We start from the raw sequence: 23001 nt of genomic DNA, 5'->3' as shown, positions 1-23001 counted from the left end.
AACTAAGTGATGGAGAAACTAAGTCATGGCATTATCATGATTGTACAGAACTAAAAGCAAAGGGCCTACGTGACAGGCATTTAATAGTATTGAATGATATTATTTCAGACTCTCCAAGTACTCGATGCCCAGATAATTGATAAAACAGAAATTTTACCTCCACCTATTACAAGATGCCTTTAATGACCTAGGCCAGTGAGTCAAAACTCTAGTTATAAATTAGAACAGCCTAAGAAATGTTTCTTTTTAACACAAAGGATGAAAGCTGTTGCTGTAGCTTAAGAGGAGTTGTGTGCTTAAGAGGAGTCTTTGCTTAGCATGTGTGAGGGCCTAGGTTTAATCTCCACCATACGGAAGAAAGGAAGGAAGAAAAGGAAGAAAGGAATGGAAGGACAGAGAAAAGGATGGGGAAGAAATGAGAAAAGGAGGAAGAAGGAAGGAAAGAAGGGAGAAAGTGAAGCAGAGAAGAGAAAGGAGGGAAAAGCAGGAAGGAAGAGGAGGCTGAGCCTCAACAGATCAATTAAATTTTGATTCATTGATTCTTAGTATGGAAGCAAAGCTCTGGAAGGCAATTCTGCTGGCTTATGGTTAGGAATTGAGGAATGCAGTGGATTCTTCATTTCATCGTTAACAAAATTAAGTCTTCTTATTAACAGAAGAGGAATGAAAGTTGTTTAAAGAAGATAGGAAGTTATATCAGAAGTAGACCATAGACCTTGGAGCCAGACCATCTGGGAGCAACTTGTAACTCTGCCACTTCCTATCTGAACCTACAGTACATTATCTGATAACTCTATACCTCCATTTCCCCATCTGTAAAATAGAAAGAAAAAGAAAACAGAACCTCTCTCACAGGGTAGTCATGTGGGAGAGAAATGGAACTACATTGTTAGGGTGTTTAATAAAAGAGTATTTAAGTACTGTGTAAATTTATGATTGCTTTTCTAACAATCCATGTTTTCTACAGGTCCAGGATTGTAGACTTCTAAGAAGTCTCTTCTTAGCCCCTTGCCAACTTTCTGATTAGTTTATTAGGTTTGGGAGGGGTTAGTTTCTTAAGATTCTTGCATATATTGTCAAGTTTACTTTTGAAATATATCTTTAAGTAACATTTTCTGCAAAGACCTGTGAAAGACCAATTTTCCTACTCTTGGGATTAAAGAATAGGTTCAGTGAGGTATAGATTAAGGTTCTGAGTAAATATAGTGGCTTGAATATATCCATCCCAATTTTGTTCAATCATATAAAACTACATTGAATAGTCATTATTTAGAAACGTAGGAGCCGTTCAGGATTTGGAAAATGGGAAAGGGGTGAAAAACTTTTGGAAGAAGATGGATGGTTAAAAAAAAACCAAGAAGTTGAACAAAAAGTCAGAATTATCATTTTTTTTTTCCCTGCAGTATCTTCAAGAGTCCAGAAAATGGTCAATGTGAGGGTAAAGAGGATGGCCTAGAAAAGGAAGATTAGAAGAACTTAGAGATACACTTAAAGTTCCCGGTACCCCCTTCTCTTTCCATGTTCCTAAGAAACTTCTCCTGCCCACCTTACCTGAAGAATGATGTTTACATACTAAGAGACAGGGGCACACTGGGCTTACAGAAGTGAACTAGCAATAGTGAAGTCTGCTATGACTGCCTCCAAGCCCCGTTTACCATTGAGCTCCAGAGGAAATATGACCAAACCGTTTTGTCCCTAGTAGAAGAACTGAAAGAACAGAAAAGTCATTCCTGGAGAAACTAACTAACCCAAGAGGGGAAAATCTAATCATTTTGATATGAAATTCCCCCCTTCAGATATCCTAGCCCAGGTCACCTTACAATGAACCTCACTTGGATCTCCAACCAGCTTTTTAATGACCCACAATTAAACATGAGCAGATGACTAAGGAAAGATGTAGACTTCTAACATAAAAGATAAAGATCAAGTAAGCAAAACACAAACGGGAAAAATAAAATAACTTGTAGGAAAAATAAACTATTAAGGGACAGAAAACTTGAAAATGTAACTTTTTATTAATAAGTTTTTATTGTGAAAATACCGTACAGAGGAGTTACGTTTACATGAGCAAGATAATGAGTACATTTCTTATCAAGCATTGTTGCCTCCTCCTTTATTTCCCCTTCCCATCTCTGCCTCCCCCCAAATATAACTATTATTAATAGCCGTAAAGAGATAAGTGATGATACCAAACCCCAGAAACAAAGCTGGAGTGCTACTTCAAAAGGCATATTCAGAGAACATAAAAGGAGCTCTTAGATATTAAAAAACATGGTAGCAGAATGGACAGTCATAATAGAAAATCTGGAAGTGCAGGTTAAATCTAGCCCATTCCCCCTGAGAAAGTAGAGCCAAAAACAAGAGAAAACAATAGGGGAATAGGCTCAAGTAAATGGGGCGGGCCAATAGAAGAAAGGGAAAATATAGCCACAATATTCAATATGATATGTGAAAAATGGAACCATGGAACTTGAGGGTATGAATAAGATTTGGAAAGATAGAGGGGAAAGATGCATTGTACTCATAATCTGATTGTTGAATTGAAACTCCTTGGTACAACTACTTAATGATAATAATAAAAATTATAAATTTAAAAATTATGTTATATCGTGCAAATGCTTATTTGCACATTTACATTTTATAGAGAAAATATAAAGCATTATATTATAAAACATTGCATAGAACAGTTTAGGTAGGCTCACATCTGAATACAGGTTCAAAAGGGTAGAACAAAGGAGATGAATGAGAAACAAAGTAAAGAAATACTTCAAGGAAAATTTCTGAATTGAAACATGTGAGTTTCCTGATTGAATGGCTCACAAAGTTCTTAGAATAATGGATGAAAATAGACCCATATCAAGGCATAGGACTGTGAAATATCAGAACAATGAGGACAATAAGATGTTAAAAGATTTCAGAGAGCAAGTACAAATCACGTACACTCAAAAGCAAGTCTTGTTTATACCATAATAATGTAAGTACTAATGTACAGTCCAAATAAAATTAATGTAACTCAATATCTAAAATATGATGGCCTTAGAAGTATGGCTGGCCTTGGTTGACACAAAATCCCCAAATCTTCATCTTCCAATGTTGAAATAATTGTTGTATTACCTTCTAATTTTGTTGAAGCTGTTAAAAAGTTTTCTGACACTATTAATAGTACTTTTTTGTATATAGTCTATCTTTATTTTCTGATATTTTTTAAATTTTTACTCCTTGTCTTTGTCTTCTGTCATCTCTATGATCTTCCCAAAAATCTCAAGGAAGACTTTGATGGGGGATCTTTGAGGATACTTTAAGAATCAATGGATAGAACTATCATTGTAGGCTGGGCTCAAACTATATCATAACCTTGAGCACAAAATATATAACCATAAGAATAAGTCATAGGAAACTAGAATGGCCTTTAAGATGATGCTCAAGTATACAGAATTCTGAAAGGAGACTATGATTAATGGGCTTTTTCCCCAGGAAAAAGAAAACACTCAAGGAGTATACATAACAGAATGCTGAGCTGGAACCAGTGCTGAGAAATAAAAGAGGCATGAAACATTCTACATTTGAAAGAACAGAAAAACCAACCTGGGTCTTGCGATGGAGTAGAGATGGCAAGCGACACTCCTGCAGCCCGCTGTCAGGGCAGCATAAGAAGGAATGGAACTTGAGAATAATGTTTATCTATGTTCAAATCTCCCATTTCAGTGAGCAATGGGGAAAGAACTTAGAAGATCTGCAAACAAGGATAGTGGAATGGACTCATGGACAACAAGAATATCTACAGCTATTTTTCTTTACAAAAAAGTTTCCAAACTCATTTCCTTTATCATTAGGGGTAAAATATCTACAAAGGCATAAATTAAGTCAAGAGAGCAACTAGATAACAATTAGTACACAAAGTTTAAGCCAAACGTTCCCTGATCTCCAACTGACCTTGGGCAAATTGCTTCAGCTGTCTACTCTTTAGTGTCCTATGTCCTACTCAAAGGTATCAACGAAGTCTACAGAATGTAGAAACCCAAGACATTTTATTCCTTTCAAACATAATAGAAAAATCTATAAAATACTAGATTAAGCAAGAATCATCATCTATTGATTGTTATGCATACACAAAAATACTTCAAATAACAAAATAGAAACTTTGTACACACTATTGGTGTTTTCTGCTTTGTGACTTTAAAACAGTCTAAACACATTGGCTCACTTGTAAAACAACTTTAGCCCACGGGTCTTGGTATCTAAGGTAGAGGACAGGAAGTAGTTAGCAAATGGACAAGAGGGCCAATCATTTCCTTTCTTGCAGAACTCCTGTTTTTGTTTCTTAATCTTGTTCATCCTTGTGCAATTAAATTGCAAGCCTGAAAAATAAAAAAAAAAAAACAAATTAAAAAATAAATTGCAAGTCTGAATCCAAGCATGTGTTCCTTAGAAGCTTTCAAATACATAATTTCCCAATATCACTCTGAAGTTGAAGCAAGCCAGTTTGATCCTTAAATACAAGGCCATTATTTTTTTTTTTCTTTAAGAGGAAAATAATAAATCCATCAGAGGGACCGTTAGGCCTAATTTCTTTTTCAAGGATCTCAAGTTAATTAAAAGAAGACAATATATAAAAGAAAATGACCTTTTCCATGTAAGCTATAAATATGTCATCATTAACGAATTTCATTACAGAGGAGAAAAGACAATGAACAATTCTAGTTTAGTTCAGCATTTAGTTTAAGAAGATGGACCAGCTGACTGGTAGTTAATGTTTTAAATAGTTAAACTATTGTTACAAAGCCATTCTTTAAAGACTGGCATAAGCATTAAAAGTAAATGAATATACTGGAAAGCAATAAGCTTTTGTTTAGACATTGGGGATCATACTAATGATTTATCTGTCTTGCTCTAGATAAAGATAATTTAAAAACATTAATCAGAAAAGAAGAATTATAGTGCTCTGTCTCACTACTTCCTTCCTTGTAGTTACGTGGCTTTTTATTAATTACCATCTTGAAGGGAAATTTGTTTTACACTGATGACAAATAAAAACAAATTTAGCCATTTTGGTAGGGGAAAAATGCTACACTTTTTTTCAAAGCAAAACTATATTAGAATGTGGTGATATATTTAAAGCAACTGATCTGAGCAATGAATTCATAGGGAAACTACAGGGGGAAGGGACTAAAATCTTAATGACAGAAAGGACATACACTGATTTAATTTTTTTCCTAAAAAAGTGTATTTAGGTTCTAAGTCTTTTCATCCAACAGTTCCAGATATTTTTCACCAGCGCCACTCCAAAAATGCAAAGAAGGAAAGGAAGAGAGACCTATCTGAATGCCCAGTCTGTTCCTATTAGAAACACATGGTTGATTTTCATGGTTGTTTGTTGAGCCCAACTATCCCTGGGCCAGCACGGTGGCAGGATACTGTGTGGTAAAGCTCTAATACAATGTTAAGAGCATGGCATTGGTGCCAGAGTGCCTGGGTTCAAATCTCAGCCACACCACTTCTCAGCTTGAGACAAGTTAACTTTAAGAAGCTCTCTGAGCTGGGCACTGGTGGCTAACGCCTGTAATCCTGGCTACTCAGGAGGCTGAGATCTGACGATCGCAGTTCAAAGCCAGCCTGGGCAGGAAAGTTTGTGAGATTCTTATCTCCAATAAACCCCCAGAAAATTGGAAGTGGCGCTGTGGCTCAAATGGTAGAGTGCTTGCCTTCAGCTGAAGAAGAACTGAGGGACAGCACCCAGGCCCATAGTTCAAGCCCTACAACTGACAATTAATTAATTAATTAATTAATAAAAGAAACTCTCTGAACATCACATCCTTCTATGATTGAGAGATAGGAACAATCAGTTATCTTGTAGGGTAAAAAGAGATGATATTCCTGAAGCAATTAGGCCCAGTACATAATAACTAGGAAGCAACCTGTTAGCTATAAGATCAGATGATCATGAAAATTCAAAACTTATTTAGGCAGAGAGGAATGGTGGATGAATATAGTCATGATCTACAATATGTATGTAAAAATTAAACTGGGAAAATTGAGGGAAAGGGTAAAATTGGGACGGATAGAGGGGCAGCACAATGGAAGGGATCAAGGCACTGTGCACATGAATGTAGATGCTGAATTGAAACCCCTAATTGAAAACAACAACAACAAATTTAGCCAAGCACTAGTGGCTCATACCTGTAATTCTAGCCCTCAGGAGGCTGAAATCAGAGGATTAAGATTTAAAGCCAGCCCAGGCAGGAAAGTCCATGAGACTCTTAGTTCCAACAAACTACTCTAAAAAAGCTGAAAGAGCTGTGGCTCAATTAGTAGAGTGATAGTTTTGAGCAAAAGAAGGACAGACATAGCACCCAGGCCCTGAGTTCAAGCCCCAGGACAGGCACAAAATATAATAATAATAATAATAATAATAATAATAATAATAATAATAATAATAAGAAGAAGAAGAAGAAGAAGAAGAAGAAGAAGAAGAAGAAGAAGAAGAAGAAGAAGAAGAAGGAGAAGAAGAAGAATTAAAAATAACCTCCTCCCCCACACAAAATAATGGCCTTGAGTTCAAACCCCAATATAGTACGAAGAAAAAAAATTAGATTCAAGCCACCTAACAAAATTCACTATGTCTGCCTATAATTAAATGATGATATTCCAAGGGCAACTATTTAGGAAAAATATTTGTAGAGAACCTGTTTGGGACATAGCTGGAAAATAAATATGTGAAGCATACCAAAAGGGTATAGCTCTCTTTCAGAGCAGAGTTTATAAAAAATGTCAGAACAGGAGTTGACATTCAAGAAAGCAGTTTACAAATACAGTGCTTCTTGATCAACGTCACCCCTTTCAATATTCTCACCCTGCCCTTCTAACCTACCCCCCTTCCCTCACTTTCCTTAATTATTAGGTTATGTATTGAATTTTTGCTATTTAACAATGCTTATTATATATACAATGCATCTTGATTTGTGTCATCAGACTTAGTCTTGAGAAAGAATAATCACTTAGAAGAAATTATTATACTCAAAGATTGTTGTGTCTCTTTTTCTTCCTTCCTTCTTTATTTTTGCTGTTGTTATTGTTGTGGTGGTGGTAGTGGTGGTGGTCATAAGGCTTTTACTCAGGGCCTGGGCTCTGTCCCTACGCTCTTTTGCTCAAGATCAGAGCACCACTTCCCATTTCCTGGTGTTCAATTGGAGATAAGAGTCTCATGGACTTTCCTGCCCAAGCTGGCTTCAAACTTGGATCCTCACATCTCAGTTTTGTATCTAGTATCACATGTGTTGTGCCACCAGTGTGTCTCGTTTTCTATCTGGTAACATCCAGCAATGTATGTAGTTCCCTCAATGGAGAGAATGGTAAAAAGATACCACTCAGTTGGTAAATGATACCAGTCAAAGGCATTCATGTTGCCAGACATGTTGCGCCCAGAGTTACCTCATGTTTTCTGTGCATAATGTTTTTTAGCCATAACTCAGAGAGGGGCCTCATTCCTGGGATGGTGATAATTAAGAAGGGAATAAGACTGAAGCATCTCAACAAACACAATGTTTTACCATTTCCTGTGATTTAACACCTGGACTCATTGTACTTACCAACCCCAAGACTGGCCTGGTTCCTTAATACATCCAGACTTGCGCTTCATTCTAATGTACTGCTGGGGAGAATTGGCTTGAATTGTCTTTTTAACATCTTACTTCCAATAAAGAGGCAGATCGGCCATTGCTAGTTTATCCTCTGGTTTTGAACGCTTACCTATGTCTCACACCTTTGCTATTTATTTAATTCGTATAGTATGCATACAATTCTCTATAGATGAATAAAAACTTTTTTTCTAGAACTCTCAATTATGAGTAGTTCACTCAGTAGTACATCCAAGAGCTAATAGCCTGCTCTTGCCCGAGGGCTGTATTTACTTTCAGAAAATTTCCTCATTAATAGATACAATATAAAGTTCCTGTCAAGCATATAGAGTTATTTTGTGGTGAGGGGAAAAATCATATTAATAAAAAAAAACTTCTCTTGGCAAGGAAAGCATTCAGCTGCATTTGTATCTGAAAGCAAGCAACCCACAATACTAAAGAAGCTGAAGATATATCAAAAGGAGTGATCTTTAGAGATCAATGGAAATTCTAAGAGCAGAGCTGGAGCCGCTCCTCTGGCCAGACCAACTGGACAGACACCAGGACACTCCAGAGCAAGTCTTCGGGAGACAAACTTAGTCAATGGAAAGAACTGGAAGATCTTTGATCATACACTTGCAATCAAAACAAAGTCAAAAACCTCAGAGGAGTGTCTGACCAAAGTCACTGTTAAGAATAACTTTTCTAAGTGGACAACTACAAGTTTTGACAGAAAAAAATGTTATATACTAGTATTTTTTATTTACATAGCTTACAAGTCTATTTTTTAGTCATTTTTTGGGAAAGTTACTTTCCCAAGCATATACTATCCCTATAAATTGAATGGCTTGCTTTCCCATGATATTACTTTCTAGTAACCATTCATTAAGTTGTGTTTCTTTTCTCTTTTTTTTGACTAAAAAATCAACTAATTAAAGATTGCATGCATCTACAGGGTGACTGTAAAGTTTTCATCATGCATAAGTTGTTCCCCTTAAATCAGGTTAAACATATATATATATATATATATATATATATATATATAAAATCAAACAGTGACCATTTCTTTATGGAGAAAACATCCAGAATTCTTTGAACTCCATTTCTATCACTGGAATGAGGATACAACTCCAGATAATCTCTGTGATTAGAGAAAGGTATTTATAGCAAATGGCTCATCAGAATGAGCACTTAAGTAACAGCATTCTATAGGACTGTGTAGACAACGATGTTATAGGGAAGGAAGGAACAAATATCTTTTGTTTTTTCAGTCATGGGGCTTGAACTCAAGTCCTGGGCACTCTCTCTGAGCTTTTTTGCTCAAGTCTAGCACTCTACCACTTTGAGCCACAATGCTACTTCTGGTTTTCTGGTGGTTAATTAAAGATAAAAGTCTCATGGACTTTCCTACCCAGGCTGGCTTTGAACCATGGTCCTCAGATCTCAGCCTCCTGAGAAGCTAGGATTACAGGCGTGAGCCACCAGCACCAGCTGGAGAAACTATCTTTCTCACCTACTGCTAGTTTCATAATGAGGGCCCTATAGCAATGAAATGAGTCGTATTTAACATAAGTTTTATGTGACATAGGAGCCTTGAGGAAAGGAAGCCCCAAAGAAACAGGAACACTGTGTATTTTTCTGCAGGGTCTGGTAAAGAAGTAGACAGATGTTCAGAAGTACATTCCTTCCGATCTATGACTAAGAGTGACCTGAACTCTTTTAGGTCTCCTAAGAGGTAGGAAGATATAATACACATGTCTGGCTGGGTTCAAGCTGGGTTTCCATCCCAGGACTGGTAACTTTTCTACAGATGATGAAATTTCCATTTGGCACTGTGGACCTGGGAGGAATAGATAGAAGGGAGGCTTGCAGAGAATTCAGAAGCCACAGAAGAAAAAGCCCACTTTTGGGTCAAGCACACTTCACTGAAAGGGAAGACGTTAGCCTCAGACCTTCTTTTTCCTATTACTATTGCTAAAAGTGACTCCACACATTGAAGAAGTTGGCCTGGTCTTGGCTTGCTTTAACACTAGCCTGAAGACTCTTCTGGCTTCTTACTTAGGAAAGGAATATTGGTATCAGATACCATCCCAACATCTATGCATGAAGAGATCTGGCTCTACCCTTGCATAAGGCCTTGATTGGGCCTGTGTGAGACCAATTCATGAGTCACCTAAGTGGATATGAATTTAGTTTCATGATCAAAACTTCTGGGTTTCTGGAAACATCTGGAGGTCTGACCCAGGGAAAGAATCTGAGCCTCAATTGCTATTTTTCTTGGTCTAAATCCCTATGTGAATCATAAGAGAGCTAAAAATGGGAGGGACAGAAGAAGGGGAAGAAACAGGAGCCTGGAGGAGCCAAAACTTCCCACTATCAATTACAGTAAGGGTGGTCTTCCACAGACCTCGGCCAGGACCTGAAGGGAGAGCTGGAAACCAAAGAGACCCCACACATGCTGCTAAAATGAAACAGGTGCTCAGGGAGTACTGGGGCCCAATAATGGAGGATGAGAATGCAGGCAATCGAAAGGTAGACGGGCAGCGGAGGACAGCTGAGAGCCAGGAGAATAGATTGGGATGAAAAATGGGACTCAGAGAAAGCAGCTGCCAAGAAGCCTGGTCTGAGCCTGACGCTCAGACATTTGTCATTTCTCATCACAGAATGTTCTCCTTACAATTCAGGTCACTAAGAAACATTCCTTCCAATAATAGAATCAGTGGAAGATGGCACATGTAAGAGGAGAAGGGACCAGGAAGAACCCCGTGTTTTATTCCACTTATACTCCATTCCTTTGCATCTCTGCATATGCCAGCCATGGCGCTGAAGGCTTCGAAGACAATGACTTTCATGGTCATAATGACCCAGGAGGGAAGATGTATGATCAGCCCACGGCACCGATGAGGAAATGAGGCTGGAAATGGGATCCCAAGGAGTACTGTGTGGCCTTTAAAGTCACTCTACTTTGTCATTGCTGGATTGTAGTTTCGAAGCTGACAATTTCCCAAGCTTTTCTACACGCAAAGAGGCCTTGGTATTTCCAGTAACTCCATGCAAATCAACCTATGCCTTCCATTTGGCTGTGCTACCTTAAAAAGTTTTCTAAAACCCTCTGCGGTGGAGTTATGCCATCTCAAATGTGTCTAATGGCCCTCAGGACCAGAGTGGGAAAACACATACCAACAAATGCACAGGTATCGTCTGGCTAAAGACATGGCATCTCTAACCAAGAGGCAGACTAGAGAGTGTAGTCTCTGTTCATAGACCAGGATGATGTAGCCAGAGGAGGGAGGGACTTCCTCAAGACCACCCATTAGGAAAAGGTAAAACTGAGAATGATGTTATCTGGCATAAAGTCCAGCGTTCTTTTCTCTGCAATTGCTTGGCCCAAGTCCTCCAGAACACCAATCCATGGCACCCAGCAGCTTGTTTACTTAAAGCTCCTGGTTGCAGTAACAAGCAGCCCCTGGAGCAGGTGCACTTCCATCCAGGGAAAGCAGCTGGAGGCTCAGGAAGGAAGTTTTCCCCATGGTGTTGGCACAAGTGCATTGGCACGAGAGCATTTCTGCTTCTGCTTCCCCTTAAGCAAGGACATGCCTTGGGCATAATACCTGAAGCCCCGCTAGGGTTTGAGGTGATGTGCTGTCTGTCCTGGCAATGGTGGGATGAAGCAGAAGATACCTGGTCCCAGAGGCAAACAGGGAAATGTACTTCTTTGTGCTCTAATGGATTTGAGATGGAGAGAGGTGTTGAGGAAAGCCTGCAGGAGGAAAAAGGTTCTCAGAGAAAGGAATAAAGTGCAAGGCTGTTTGCTTTCAAGAATGTATAATGGGCTTGCGTCTAAGGCATCTGTATCGAGCAGTGAACCCATTTCCTTCCTATTCAAATTGGCAGTCCTTTGACACAAACCTGAAATGAGACTGCTTGCTGCTCTCTTTCATCTTTGGCTTCCTGTTCAGCCTTCAGAAGCCTTCTAGCAGTCCTCTATTTGTGCCGTGAGGCTGGCCTCCAAAACTCACCCCTGGCACATGATTCTTCTCTTCTTCTTCTACCTCATCCTCCCTGGAAAGCTGCCCGAAGTCCACTCAGAGTGAGAAAGAGAACAGAGGAATGGGGATTGTTCATACTAGCTTGTGATGACTGATAGCTTTCTCTAAGTTATGTACAGGTTATGAGCTATGGCAAATATTCAGAAGATTTTCATCAAGATACTAACAAGTGAAAGGCTCTGGTGACTCATACCTGTAATCCTAGCCACTCGGGAGGCTGACTGAGGACCGAAATTGGAATCTCGCCCAGGCAGACAAATCTGATTGATTTAATTAACCAGCAAAAAATCCAGAATTAGAAGTGTGGCTCAAGTGGTAGAGTATCATCTTTGAACAGAAAAAGCTAAGTAAGAGTATGAGATCCTGGGCTGGGAAGGTGGCTCAGTGGTAGAGCGCTTGCCTTGCATGCGCAAGGCCCTGGGTTCAATTCCTCAGCACCACATAAGAAAAAAGAAAAAAGCCGGAAGTGGCGCTGTGGCTCAAGTGGTAGAACGCTAGCCTTGAGGGACAGCGCCCAGGCCCAGAGTTCAGGCCCCATGACCGGACCCCAAAAAACAAACAAACAAACAAAAAAAGAGTATGAGATCCTGAGTTTAAACCCCAGTACTGCTGGGCAGAGAGAGAGACAGAGACAGAGACAGAGAGTCAGACAGAGAGAAACTAATCTTCTCAAAAGAAGATTGTTACACTGAATTCAAAATCCTGGTTTCATTACATATTTAATCATAGATCCACCATGAAAACAAACAAAAAAAAAACCCACCTTATTAACTGCCTAGATATCATGCTAGGAATTAACAAGCGCCAAAAAGAAATCCCTGTTTCTGTTACAGTGTCACAAGTAAAGAACATACAGCATCCACTAGGGGGAGAAAGCTGGTCGGGGGCTGCTCTGTTTAGTTGGTCCAGTGCTTTGAGTGTGTCAGAGGTTGAAGGAGGGGGAGGAAAGAGGAGGAAGGGGTGGGAGGAAGAGGAAGTGGAAAGATGGGATGGCTATAGGCAAGGCTTATATAATAGCTTTATGTTCCCAGAAGCATCTATTCCTATTGGCTTTGTCCTCTATTACCTGCCTGTCCCCTAAAGCATTTCATTTTGCTATCCTGATCCAGGAGACATTCTTGCAATACACATTTGCACCATGATTATTTTACAAATTGGATATTTCTGTAAACCATCAAACTTCATATCAAAAATTGAAAGCACAAAATTAGTAAAAGTTTTCCTTAGAACAAGAAATCATCCAAAGATCCTTAGTATTTGTTTCATTTATCTACATTTGTTTCTCCTAAAGCTAGGAGTCTTGTATTCTCCTTCTCTGCATTCTTTGCAAGCTGTATGACCTTGGTCAAGTGACCTTGACTTTCTGGCTCTGTTTTCTTATCGTGTTCTTCAAAGTCTTATAGGTCAAATAGAGTTCTAATGATACAATTCTTGATCTAGTCACAGGCTTCCAGTGAGATTTTAATAAAAGAACTTGGCTTTTTTTTCCCAATGATATGACTCAGGAATCTATCCCAAAGAAATACAAAATAAAGATTGCCCAAGAAAACAACAGACTTTAATTTCCTGGGTTAGCTGCTTCCCATGAGCTCAAGCATATCCATGTATTAATTCCTGCTAGGAAGGAAGCATTCAGAGCTACTGAAGAGATCAGTAGGGAGCCCAGACAAGCCTACACAGGAGATCCACGCACACACTCCTATCAGATGGACGCCTTCTGGGGTAACACATGAAATGTAAAGCATCGAAAATATCTTCCATGACTTCCTTTGTGTTTCAGACCCTCAAATTCTCAGTACAAACTTGAGATAGGGCGACGAGGCTACAGAATGGGTCTCATGTGGACTATTTCCTCTATGTACCCTAAAATTATGGTCTAGCTAAAGGTACTGAGACCAGGAGGAGGAATCATTGGTTTAGACCCTGTCTGGCTACAAAGTGTAGAGGCTATGGCTCTGGAGAAAGACTTGGATGTCTTTTAGAAGTGAGTGGCTTTATTCAAGGGAATAAAGGGACATGTTGGTTATGTTCAATGAAGGTTAGGGATATAGAAGGTTGTGATGGATGTCCCAGCTGTTGACCAGTTATTTACCAGTGAATCAGAGCTTAATTATTGGAGTAGCCAGCTCACAAATTCTCCTCTCTTCATTGTGCTGAGGTGAAAGGAAATAGAAGACATTATTAGGACCAGAAGATGTGAATTAGAATGTTTGAACCAGACAAAAATCTAAAGGTTTGCTAGTCTCTCTACCTCATTCACAGAGAAAATGACACCCAGAGAGGGGAAAAATGACTTAGCCAAAGACATTGTTACTGTATCTAGCTCCTGATCCCAGCTCTTTAGGCCTTGGAATACACTTTTTCATTCCCTTCAAAGAACCCTTCTTTGAGCAGCAAATCTAGAGGTAAGCTTGAAGATTCTTAGGAGTGACTTAATCTACTTGAGCTTTGCCTATTCACCGAGAACGCAACAGAGCCCAACTCAATTTAATGTAAGAATGTGCAATTCATATGAAGCCATCTATTTCACTCAGCACACTCTGTGAGACAAGATAGCTGATAACTCATTCATTCATGCATGCATGGATGCATTCATTCCTGTAACACTCAGTGTTTGGCTTAACATATTTACTCACATCCCTAACATGTCTCTCTAGGAATTGAATCCTTGTGACAGTTGCAAAATTAATGGTGCAGGTGGTCTCCTACCACAGAAGCCATGTGTGAGTGGAGTTGTAGGAGTTGCAGCTACAGCCAAAGGGTAAGGAGTCAACTGAACGAAAGGACAGAACTAAGGTATCCTGCGTTGGCTCTGTGACCTCTAAGATGGGATTGCCACTGTAAGTTCAGACTGAAATCAATCCACAAAGTCCTTGAGATCCAATGTAGAGGAAGCCCAGAGCTGCCCACAGCTGATGGCAAGACATTGTCACAGCCTCTACTGACATTGACATCTTCATCCTGTCCACCTTTCCCCACCTCCAGGCTCCAGCCTCCAGCCTCCAAAATCATTTCCCTGTTCATGCTAGAAAAAAAGGAGGACTCTGTCATATGATGAGGGACCACATTATGATTTGTTTTCTGACTAGTTAGATCCTATGCGTGACCTTCTTGCATCTGCTGAGACACAATGGGTTTGCAAAGCAACTTGAGGAACTCACTTCCTTCATCTAAGAACCAGATTCATTAACTCTAGGTCACAAACACTAAACTCTTTTCTCCTCCCCTCCAGAGCTGAGAACCAAACTCAGGGCACTGCACTTGCCAGGCTAGTGATCTTCCACTGAGCTAAATCCCCAACCCAAGTAAAAGCTTGAAGATTTAGATTTCTCCAGTCATCAGACATAAGATGCAATTCATGTTGAGTTCACTATCCAAAGGTAGAGAACAGAGCTGGGCCCAATTTGCATCATAGAACAAATCATGGGGTAACCAGGCCCAGGTGTTGGGATTCTTATGGTGGGGTCATGCAACCATCTACCACTCTAGTTTCCATGCATGTTTATCTCTTTTGTGCCAGCTCTGGTGCTTGAACTGAGTCTGGGTGGTCCCTAAGCTTTTTTACTCAAGGCTGCTGCTCAACCACTGGTGCCACACCTCCACTTCCAGCTTTTTGCAGGTTAATTGGAGATAAGAGTTTCATGGACTTTCCTGCCCAGGCTGACATCAAATAGCAATCCTCAGATCTCAGCCTCCTAAAGATTACAGTCATGAGCTGCCAGTGTCAGGGTAATTTATTAAAATGTTTGTTGTGTAATGACGGTGTCGTTGGTAGCTCAGCAAATGCTAGCTTTGACTTTATGTTGCAATTCTCTGGGAAGCTTTAAGACTAAAGTGTGTCAGTGTGGATTCCTAAAAGAATCTAACTCATGGGTTTGGAGTAGGCTACCTTTTAAGAGTAGCTATAGTTTTGGTAATGGGGAAGCCAAGGTTGAATTATTGACTTAAGATCTGGAGGTACAGGCATGCACAAGGCATTGTTCCTCACCAACAGTCCCTGGTCATTGCTAATTTGTAGCTGGCTCTAACTTTTCACTGTGGGAAAGGCAGTCATCAATTTCAGCTTTGCTAGAGGTCATTTGTTCCACCATGGGTGATGGCTTTAGTAAGAGAACTCACTATCTGCTAACAAAATGAATGACACCACATGGTCCTTTTTCAACCCCTCTGATTTGTTTCAGTGCTGTTTCTCACAGGTGCAATTTCTTCACCGAGCAGAAGCAGTCCATCCGAAGCAGAAAGCTGGCCTCTCTTGGCCCAAAGTTCCCCCACTGCCTAACTGGACCATTGGCACAAAGACAGCACACCATCAATCTTGTCCAGCCAGCAGAGCCGATCAGAAGCAGTCCATAAATTTTGTTCTAGGAGACAAGCCTACAGAGGTGCTTATGACTACAGTGTTTATAAAACATTGCTGCAAAGACTTCTTAATCACATGGGAGAGATAAAAATATCTTCTACCCTGTTGAGCAAGAGTCAACGATGTTTTCCACCAGCTGAGAGCCTAGGTCACTCCTGACCTGTATGAGAAGTGTTCTGGGAGTGGGTACAACTGACTCCGGGAAATCTGCGTGCGATGCTATTATTGCTGGTGCACATCTGGAGCTTCCTGTCCCAGGATTGCAGGTGCACATCTGGAGCTTTCTGTCCCAGGCTCTGGTCGTCTTTCTCCAACCTGCATCCCACACCTGCCAGCCATCCCCATCACCAACTCTTACCTTTCTGGAAGAAGGGATGTCTGCCTCCATGACCCAGCTCATGATTTAAGTTCTTTGCTCATTAGATCCAAGCCTCCAAACCCAGCTTGAGTATCATCAGCACCTACTACAGGAGGACCCCTGGCTGCTGAAAGAAACCTCATCTAGCAGACCCACAACTAGCAATTGTGGAAACAGTCTCAAATCATTTTTTTGTATTTCTATTCCCCCTGCCCAGTCTGAGTACAGTACACAGATGGAGGCCCCTTTTAGGCCTGGGGGGAGGGGAGATGGCTTTGTTCTCCAGCCCTCCCGTCACACTGATGGTGGATTTCACATTTTGTGTGTGTGTGTGTGTGTGTGTGTGTGTGTGTGTGTGTGTGTGAGCAAGTGATGATTAAAAAGTCACAGATCAAAGTCTCTCTTAAATAAAAGCTTTTCTCCTTGGCAAATTCTCCTGCCTTGTCAATTATTCACCTTCATAACAACATTTATTGTTTCCCTTCATTATGCTAAATTTGCATATTTTCTGCATTTATCATTCAAACTGATAACAGTATCCCAATGACAAAAATATTAAAATATAATTATCCAAAGTATATAAATCTTCAGTATGTCCTCAAAAACTTAACAATTAAAATTGCTTTCATGTGTTTGAAATGCAGTTTCTTCTGAAATATTCAAAAGTGTGTATTAAAATGAAGTCTAAGTACATATTGTAACTCATGAATATCAAAACATTAAAAGAAGCCAAGTATTGGTAGTTCTGGCTACTGGCTACTTCTGGCTACTTAGGTGGTTGAGATCTGAGGATCCTGCCAGCTCAGGCAGAAAAGCCCATGAGACTCTTATCTCACATTAACCACCATCAAGCTCAAGGGGTAGATTACCAGCTTTAAATTAAAAAATAAAAAAGCCAAGTGAGAGCATAAACCCCATAAAGTTTATGGTACTAAAGACATAAAATTTGCTTTTTCACATATTTGTTTCTCTTAAGTGAATATTTCGATAAAATTTGTACATTTAATAAAATTCAAACTTTTCAAAAATCTAGGAAGTAAGGCAACATTATCCCATTCTACATATGCTATAGCTAAACCTACTACATACAAAGCTGATAAATATCATTAACAACTGCAATCACTTCCAGCTGCCGTGAATAATGCAAATGCTCCCAGGATTTTGTGAGTACCCCTGGTACCACAACTTGTAACACTGGAGAGGCAAGAAAATAAATGTTTGGCAATAGTGGCAAATGACCAATGAGTTTCTTATGTTCAAACTGTTGGACAGGAACAATCTGGCAAGCTAATTTGTCGTTTTTCTTTTGAATTACTTCTGACATTTAAATACTCCCAGCATGCTAAAATCCTCATCTGTCTCTGAAGTCATCAGTGGCACAGCTTAGAGGTCCTCGCAGCGTTCAAAGGAAGTTTCATTATGTAACACGTCAGAGAACGAGAGATGTGAAGAAGTCTTCCCAACCAGGTACTGGGGGCTTACACCTGTCATCCTACTTACTCAGGAGGTAGAAAGATCTGAAGGTCTTTGTTTGAGGCCAGCCTGGGCAGAAAACTTGGTGAGACTCCTAATTCCAATTAACCACCCAAAAGTTGGAATTGGAAGTATGGCTCAAATGGTTGAGCACCAGCCTTGAATGTAAAAGGCAAGTGAGATCTCAAGACTCTAAGTTCAAGCCACAGAATGAAGGAGGAGGAGGAGCTGGAGAAGGAGGAGCAGGAGGAAAAAGAGAAGGAGGAGGAGGAGGAGGAGGAGAAGGAGGAGGAGGAGGAGCAGGAGGAGGAGCAGGAGGAGGAGGAGAAGGAGGAGAAAAAAAGGAGTAAAGGAATGAAGAGACGGAGATGGATGAAAAAGAGAAGACAGGCACTGGTTCACACCTTTAATCCTAGCTACTCAGGAGGCTAAGATCTGAGGATCCCAGTTCAAAGCCAGCACAGGCAGGAAAGGCCACAAGACTCTTATCTCCAATTATTCACCAGAAAACCAGAACTGGTGTTGTGGCTCAAGTGGTAGAGCACTTGTCTTGTGTTGAAGAGGTCAAGGACAGCACCCAGGCCCAGAGTTTGAGCCCCATGACTGACAGAGAGAGAGAGAGAGAGAGAGAGAGAGAGAGAGAGAGAGAGAGAGAGAGAGAGAGAGAGAGAGAGAGAGAGAGAGAGAGAGAGAGAGAGAGAGAGAGAGAGAGAGAGAGAGAGAGAAGAAGAAGAAGAAGAAGAAGGAAAAGGCGAAGCAGCTACCTTATGGTCTGGACAGAAAGTCACCAGTATGCTTGGGTCAATGCTAAATATCAGATCTTGAATGAGAGGGACCAGTGACCAGGTACTCCTTATAAATGTGTGTGTGTGTGTGTGTGTGCGCACGCACGTACGCACACACACACATTCTTGCCACAGGGGCATCTCTTGCCTTGGCCACTAGTTATCAAAGGTGCTGGCTCCAAGCTAGAAGAAGTTCTCAAACACAGCTGGGGAAAGATTTCATAATTCTAAAATATTGAATGCTGGAAATTCTGCTCCCTACCATTCAGCTAGACTTAAAAGTCCCTAGATTTAAAGTCTTATGGTTGCTCTGGCTTTTGTCTGGAGTTGACTTATGGATTTGTGGATAGTAGTATAGAACAGAGGGTCCCAAGAAGAATTCAAAGGAATCATTGGGTCGAAGAGACTGAAGGCAAAGGCAGCTAGAATCTATGAGCTCCAGAGCTCCAGACATGTGCTCAGGGCTCCTCTGGTACCTGCAGCTAATCTTGAATCCCAGGTTCATAGTGAAGCTGAGCGTTAAGGACAGAGCCCTGCCTGACTACCATTTCACTCCGTTTGACCTTTGTCTTTCATATTAATCCATGAGCTACGTTTTGCTTCTGTACCATGAGTTTGGTAGTCAGCCGCAGGGCTGGGCAGCTTCCCACTCTAACTCCTCTATTGTGTAATATGTCCAGAACTGCAAGTGGCAAACTCAACAGTGACAAGAATAGCCTGAGGAAATACTAGGCTTTGTTCTTAAGATTTGCAGAACTGAAAAAGAAAATCTTGTGACTCTGCATTATGATTGGATGTCCATCATTGGGTCATACAAGCCTACCAGTCAGTAATCACCTATCTCCTGTATAAACCACTCCTAAATCAACTTCCCAGCATAGACGCCCCTCCAGTCCAGCCTCTTCAATCAGCTGACAACCATCATAATAAAGTTCTATCTCTACCACCTTTTTGCCACTCCATTAATTGGCTTCCATCATGAAGTGAGCAGAGCTAGTCTTTGTGCTATCAATGGATGTAATTCCTCTAGGTCAGGGCAAAGAATGCCTGGACAATTTTCAGAGCACACTGTCAGGAAGATGTTGTTATTCTGATCTGCTAAAGTGGAAAATATACTCAGGGTAGTGGTAGAACCTCCAAAGTGTCCTAGCCTGATGTCAAGATAAACTAGACCAAGGAAATAAGCCATGGAAGGATGAAGCTGATCAGCTAGCACTACAAACTATAGAACAGATTCTAACACTCTTTAAAGAAAGAAATTAAACAAAACCCAGTACTCCTATCCTAAAATTCAGAACGGCCACCATGCAATTATAATGTAAAGAACAGTAGACATGGAAGGCAGCACAAACATAACTTGTAACTTAGAAATTAATGAACACAAATGGTTTCCAAAATAGTAGAAACAATGGAATTAGTGCAAAGGAAATTATGATTGCTACTGTAACTATGGTTCAGGAACTAAAAGGAAAACAGAAAAATACTGAAAAAAGAAATAGCAATAAATAATAAATATTACTAAAAATAAACAATAAAAATACCAACATACAGAAATTCTAATGATGAAAATATTCAGTATGCAAAAACTTACTAGGTAAAATTAATAATAAATTGAATAGCTCAAAAGAAAAATTTATCAAAGGTGAGTTGAAGCCATTGAAATGTAACTCAAACATAGAAAGAGGAAAAAAAAAAAAACCAAAAAAGTGAACAGGCCTCCAGTGATTTGTGGAAAAGACCAAGTAGAAATCTAATATATATCAAATTGGATTCCATGAAAGATGGTGGGATAAAAATATATTGAAAAACCGAGAAGAAAAAGATAAGCCACAGATTGGCTCTACAAAACATTTATCTGTGATTTTGCAAACATATAGCTCATCTATAGGCAAACATCTGATAAGGAACTTGTATCCAGAATAGTTTTTTAAACTCATAACATTCAATAGTAACAACACCAACCATTAAAAAATGGGAAAACAGTTGACACATACAGAACTAAAAAAGCGATAGCAAATGATAAATAAACATATAAAATATGTTTGACATTATATGATGTTGGGAAGCTGCAAATGTGAATAGGATACCACTAAACACTTACAATACTGACTAGTAATTGAAAAATAATAATCTGGACAATAGCAAGTGCTGACAAGAATAAGAAGCAAGATAAACTCTGACTCATTGGTCATAAGAGTGCAGAATGGTAAGCCAGTCTAGAGGACAGTTGCTATTTTTTAACAACACTAAATATACTCTTAGCATATGATTCTGTCACCATGTACCCAGGGATGTCCAAAATGTATTGAAGACTTACATCTACACAAAAATCTGCATGTGAGTGTTACATACATCTTTAGTCATAATTGACCAATGTTAGAAACAACCAAAAATGTACTTCCAAAGGTGAATGGATAATCTGTGGTCACACTCTTATAAGGAATGTATTATTTTTTAGCCTTCAAAATTAATCAGCTGTCAGCCATGAAAAAACTATGGAGGAACCTTAAAGAAAGAAACCCATCAGACAAGGCCATGGAGTGCATGATCCAACTCTATGATAATCTGGACCAGACAAAGCTGCAGAGACAGTAAAAAGATCTCAAATTCCCAGAGGCTGGAAGAGAGACATAAATATGTGGGTTACAGGCAGTGAAACTATCTTACACAGTGTTGTAACACTGGGAACATGATTTGTATATTTCTCACAAACCCTAGAATCTACAACACAAAGCATAAACCCAACTTATGGACTTTAATTTATAATATTTATAATACTGGCTCATGGATTATTTTTAAAATTTACCATATTAATTCAAGATGTTAATGACAAGATGTTAATGTCAATGAAACTATGAGAGAATGGATAGGTGAGTTTTTTTAATTGTTTAAAAATAAGATTTGTGGTGATATTTTTTTCTTGTAATCTAAGGAAATATCACCCATTCTTTTTGTCCTCTATGTAATTGAATTTAAAAATTAGTGTTCTTGAAAAAAACCAGTGTGATTGGAGGCATATAAATATTTTTTTAAAAAGATATTGCTTATTCTTGTTTAATTTCATGCACTCCATGTTTACAGGTGTTCTAACAGACTGTTAACTTTTAGTTTATTGTGCACAAAGTCTAAAAAGCTGTGTAGAACCCTGAGTTCTCTAGCTCTGATTTCCCATCAATCCTCAGGATGTTTAAATACTCATTACAGCTTAGCAATGCAGGCAGTACCGGGCCAGCTCTCCTCAGCTATCATAATGAGCCTCTGTTTCCACATCCATTAAAGAATAAAAATTCCCCCAGAAAGGAAAATAGAGTCTTTTGGAGGGAAGAGGAACCAGCATTGATAGTGGGGGAGGAGTGATAATAAGAAGGCAAATGAGGATGAATACAGCCTCACTGTCTGTTTGCACATACAAAAATAGAAAAATGAAACCTGTTGAAATTGTTTTAAGTAAGAGAGAAAGATAGAGAGGGTGGGGTTGATGGAGATACATTGTATACACGTGTGAAAATGTCATAATCAAACTCTCCTTGGACAACTACGATGTGCTAATAAGAATAGTGAAAATAGTAAACAAAAGGACAAAGGGAGAAAATAGACACATGAATCTTTACTGTATTACGCCTCCATTTTTTGGTATATTAAATCTTCATAATAATAAAACAATGGAAATAAATTTCTCTAGGGGGAAAAAGAAAAGAAACTTTTCCACCCTGGAAAGGTGAAGATTTCCTCATCTCTAACATTCTATGAGCCTATGGCTGTATCTACATAAGCACATTGAGATTATGCTAATAGATAGCTATATAGATGTGATATGTGAGGTTTAATATTCAATCTGTGAAGAGAAGGCTGTCATCAGACAGTATGGTTTCTATTTGAAGGTAGTTCAGTTTAAGATTTCTATTTTAGGCATTTCTATTCTTCTTTGGGAGACTCAACTAAGTTATTTTCTACATAAAAGACTGTATAAACACATATGATGTAGCAAGAAAGAAATCTGTATGCTATATAAAGAGGGAAGGGTTTGTTAAGTGCTGGGTCAGAGTCACATGGGTTTGCACACGTGTGACATCTTTAAACACACCACACTGTGCTTTTCTGGTATCCATGAAACTTGGACCAATTGAAGGTGCCATGTTTGACACATCCTGGAAGAATTGAAGAGAAAAGTAGGTTATTGTACTTTTTTCCCCCTGACACTTAGTTTTAAAGCTTTTTTGCTTTCTGGAAGATAAATGTCTTCTTTTAATATTATTGATCTCCTTCTATAAGGTGTATTTATAGTCTCTGGCCATTTGGGAGCCAATAATCATTATTTCCTTTTCCACTGCCTCTTGATCTTACAATGAATCCTTAAAAACCA

At 39.4% G+C, this 23001-nt stretch overlaps 1 long non-coding RNA gene across 4 annotated transcripts in view; it reads right to left on the bottom strand.

The window, feature by feature from the left end:
* Positions 1-2117: 2117 nt before the first annotated feature.
* Positions 2118-23001, bottom strand: part of LOC138836843 (uncharacterized) — a 30755-nt gene continuing 9871 nt past the window's right edge. For all 4 annotated transcript variants that reach the window (XR_011375084.1, XR_011375083.1, XR_011375086.1 and 1 more), the window contains one exon: positions 2118-4358. This is a non-coding gene — a long non-coding RNA (uncharacterized lncRNA). The remainder of the gene's footprint in view (positions 4359-23001) is intronic.

Source organism: Dipodomys merriami, unplaced genomic scaffold, assembly GCF_024711535.1.
Source record: "Dipodomys merriami isolate MVZ:Mamm:240054 unplaced genomic scaffold, mDipMer1.0.p SCAF_26, whole genome shotgun sequence".
NCBI lineage: Eukaryota > Metazoa > Chordata > Mammalia > Rodentia > Heteromyidae > Dipodomys > Dipodomys merriami.
Note: the sequence above shows the minus strand (reverse complement) of the source record. Positions and strands in the feature narration are given on the sequence as shown.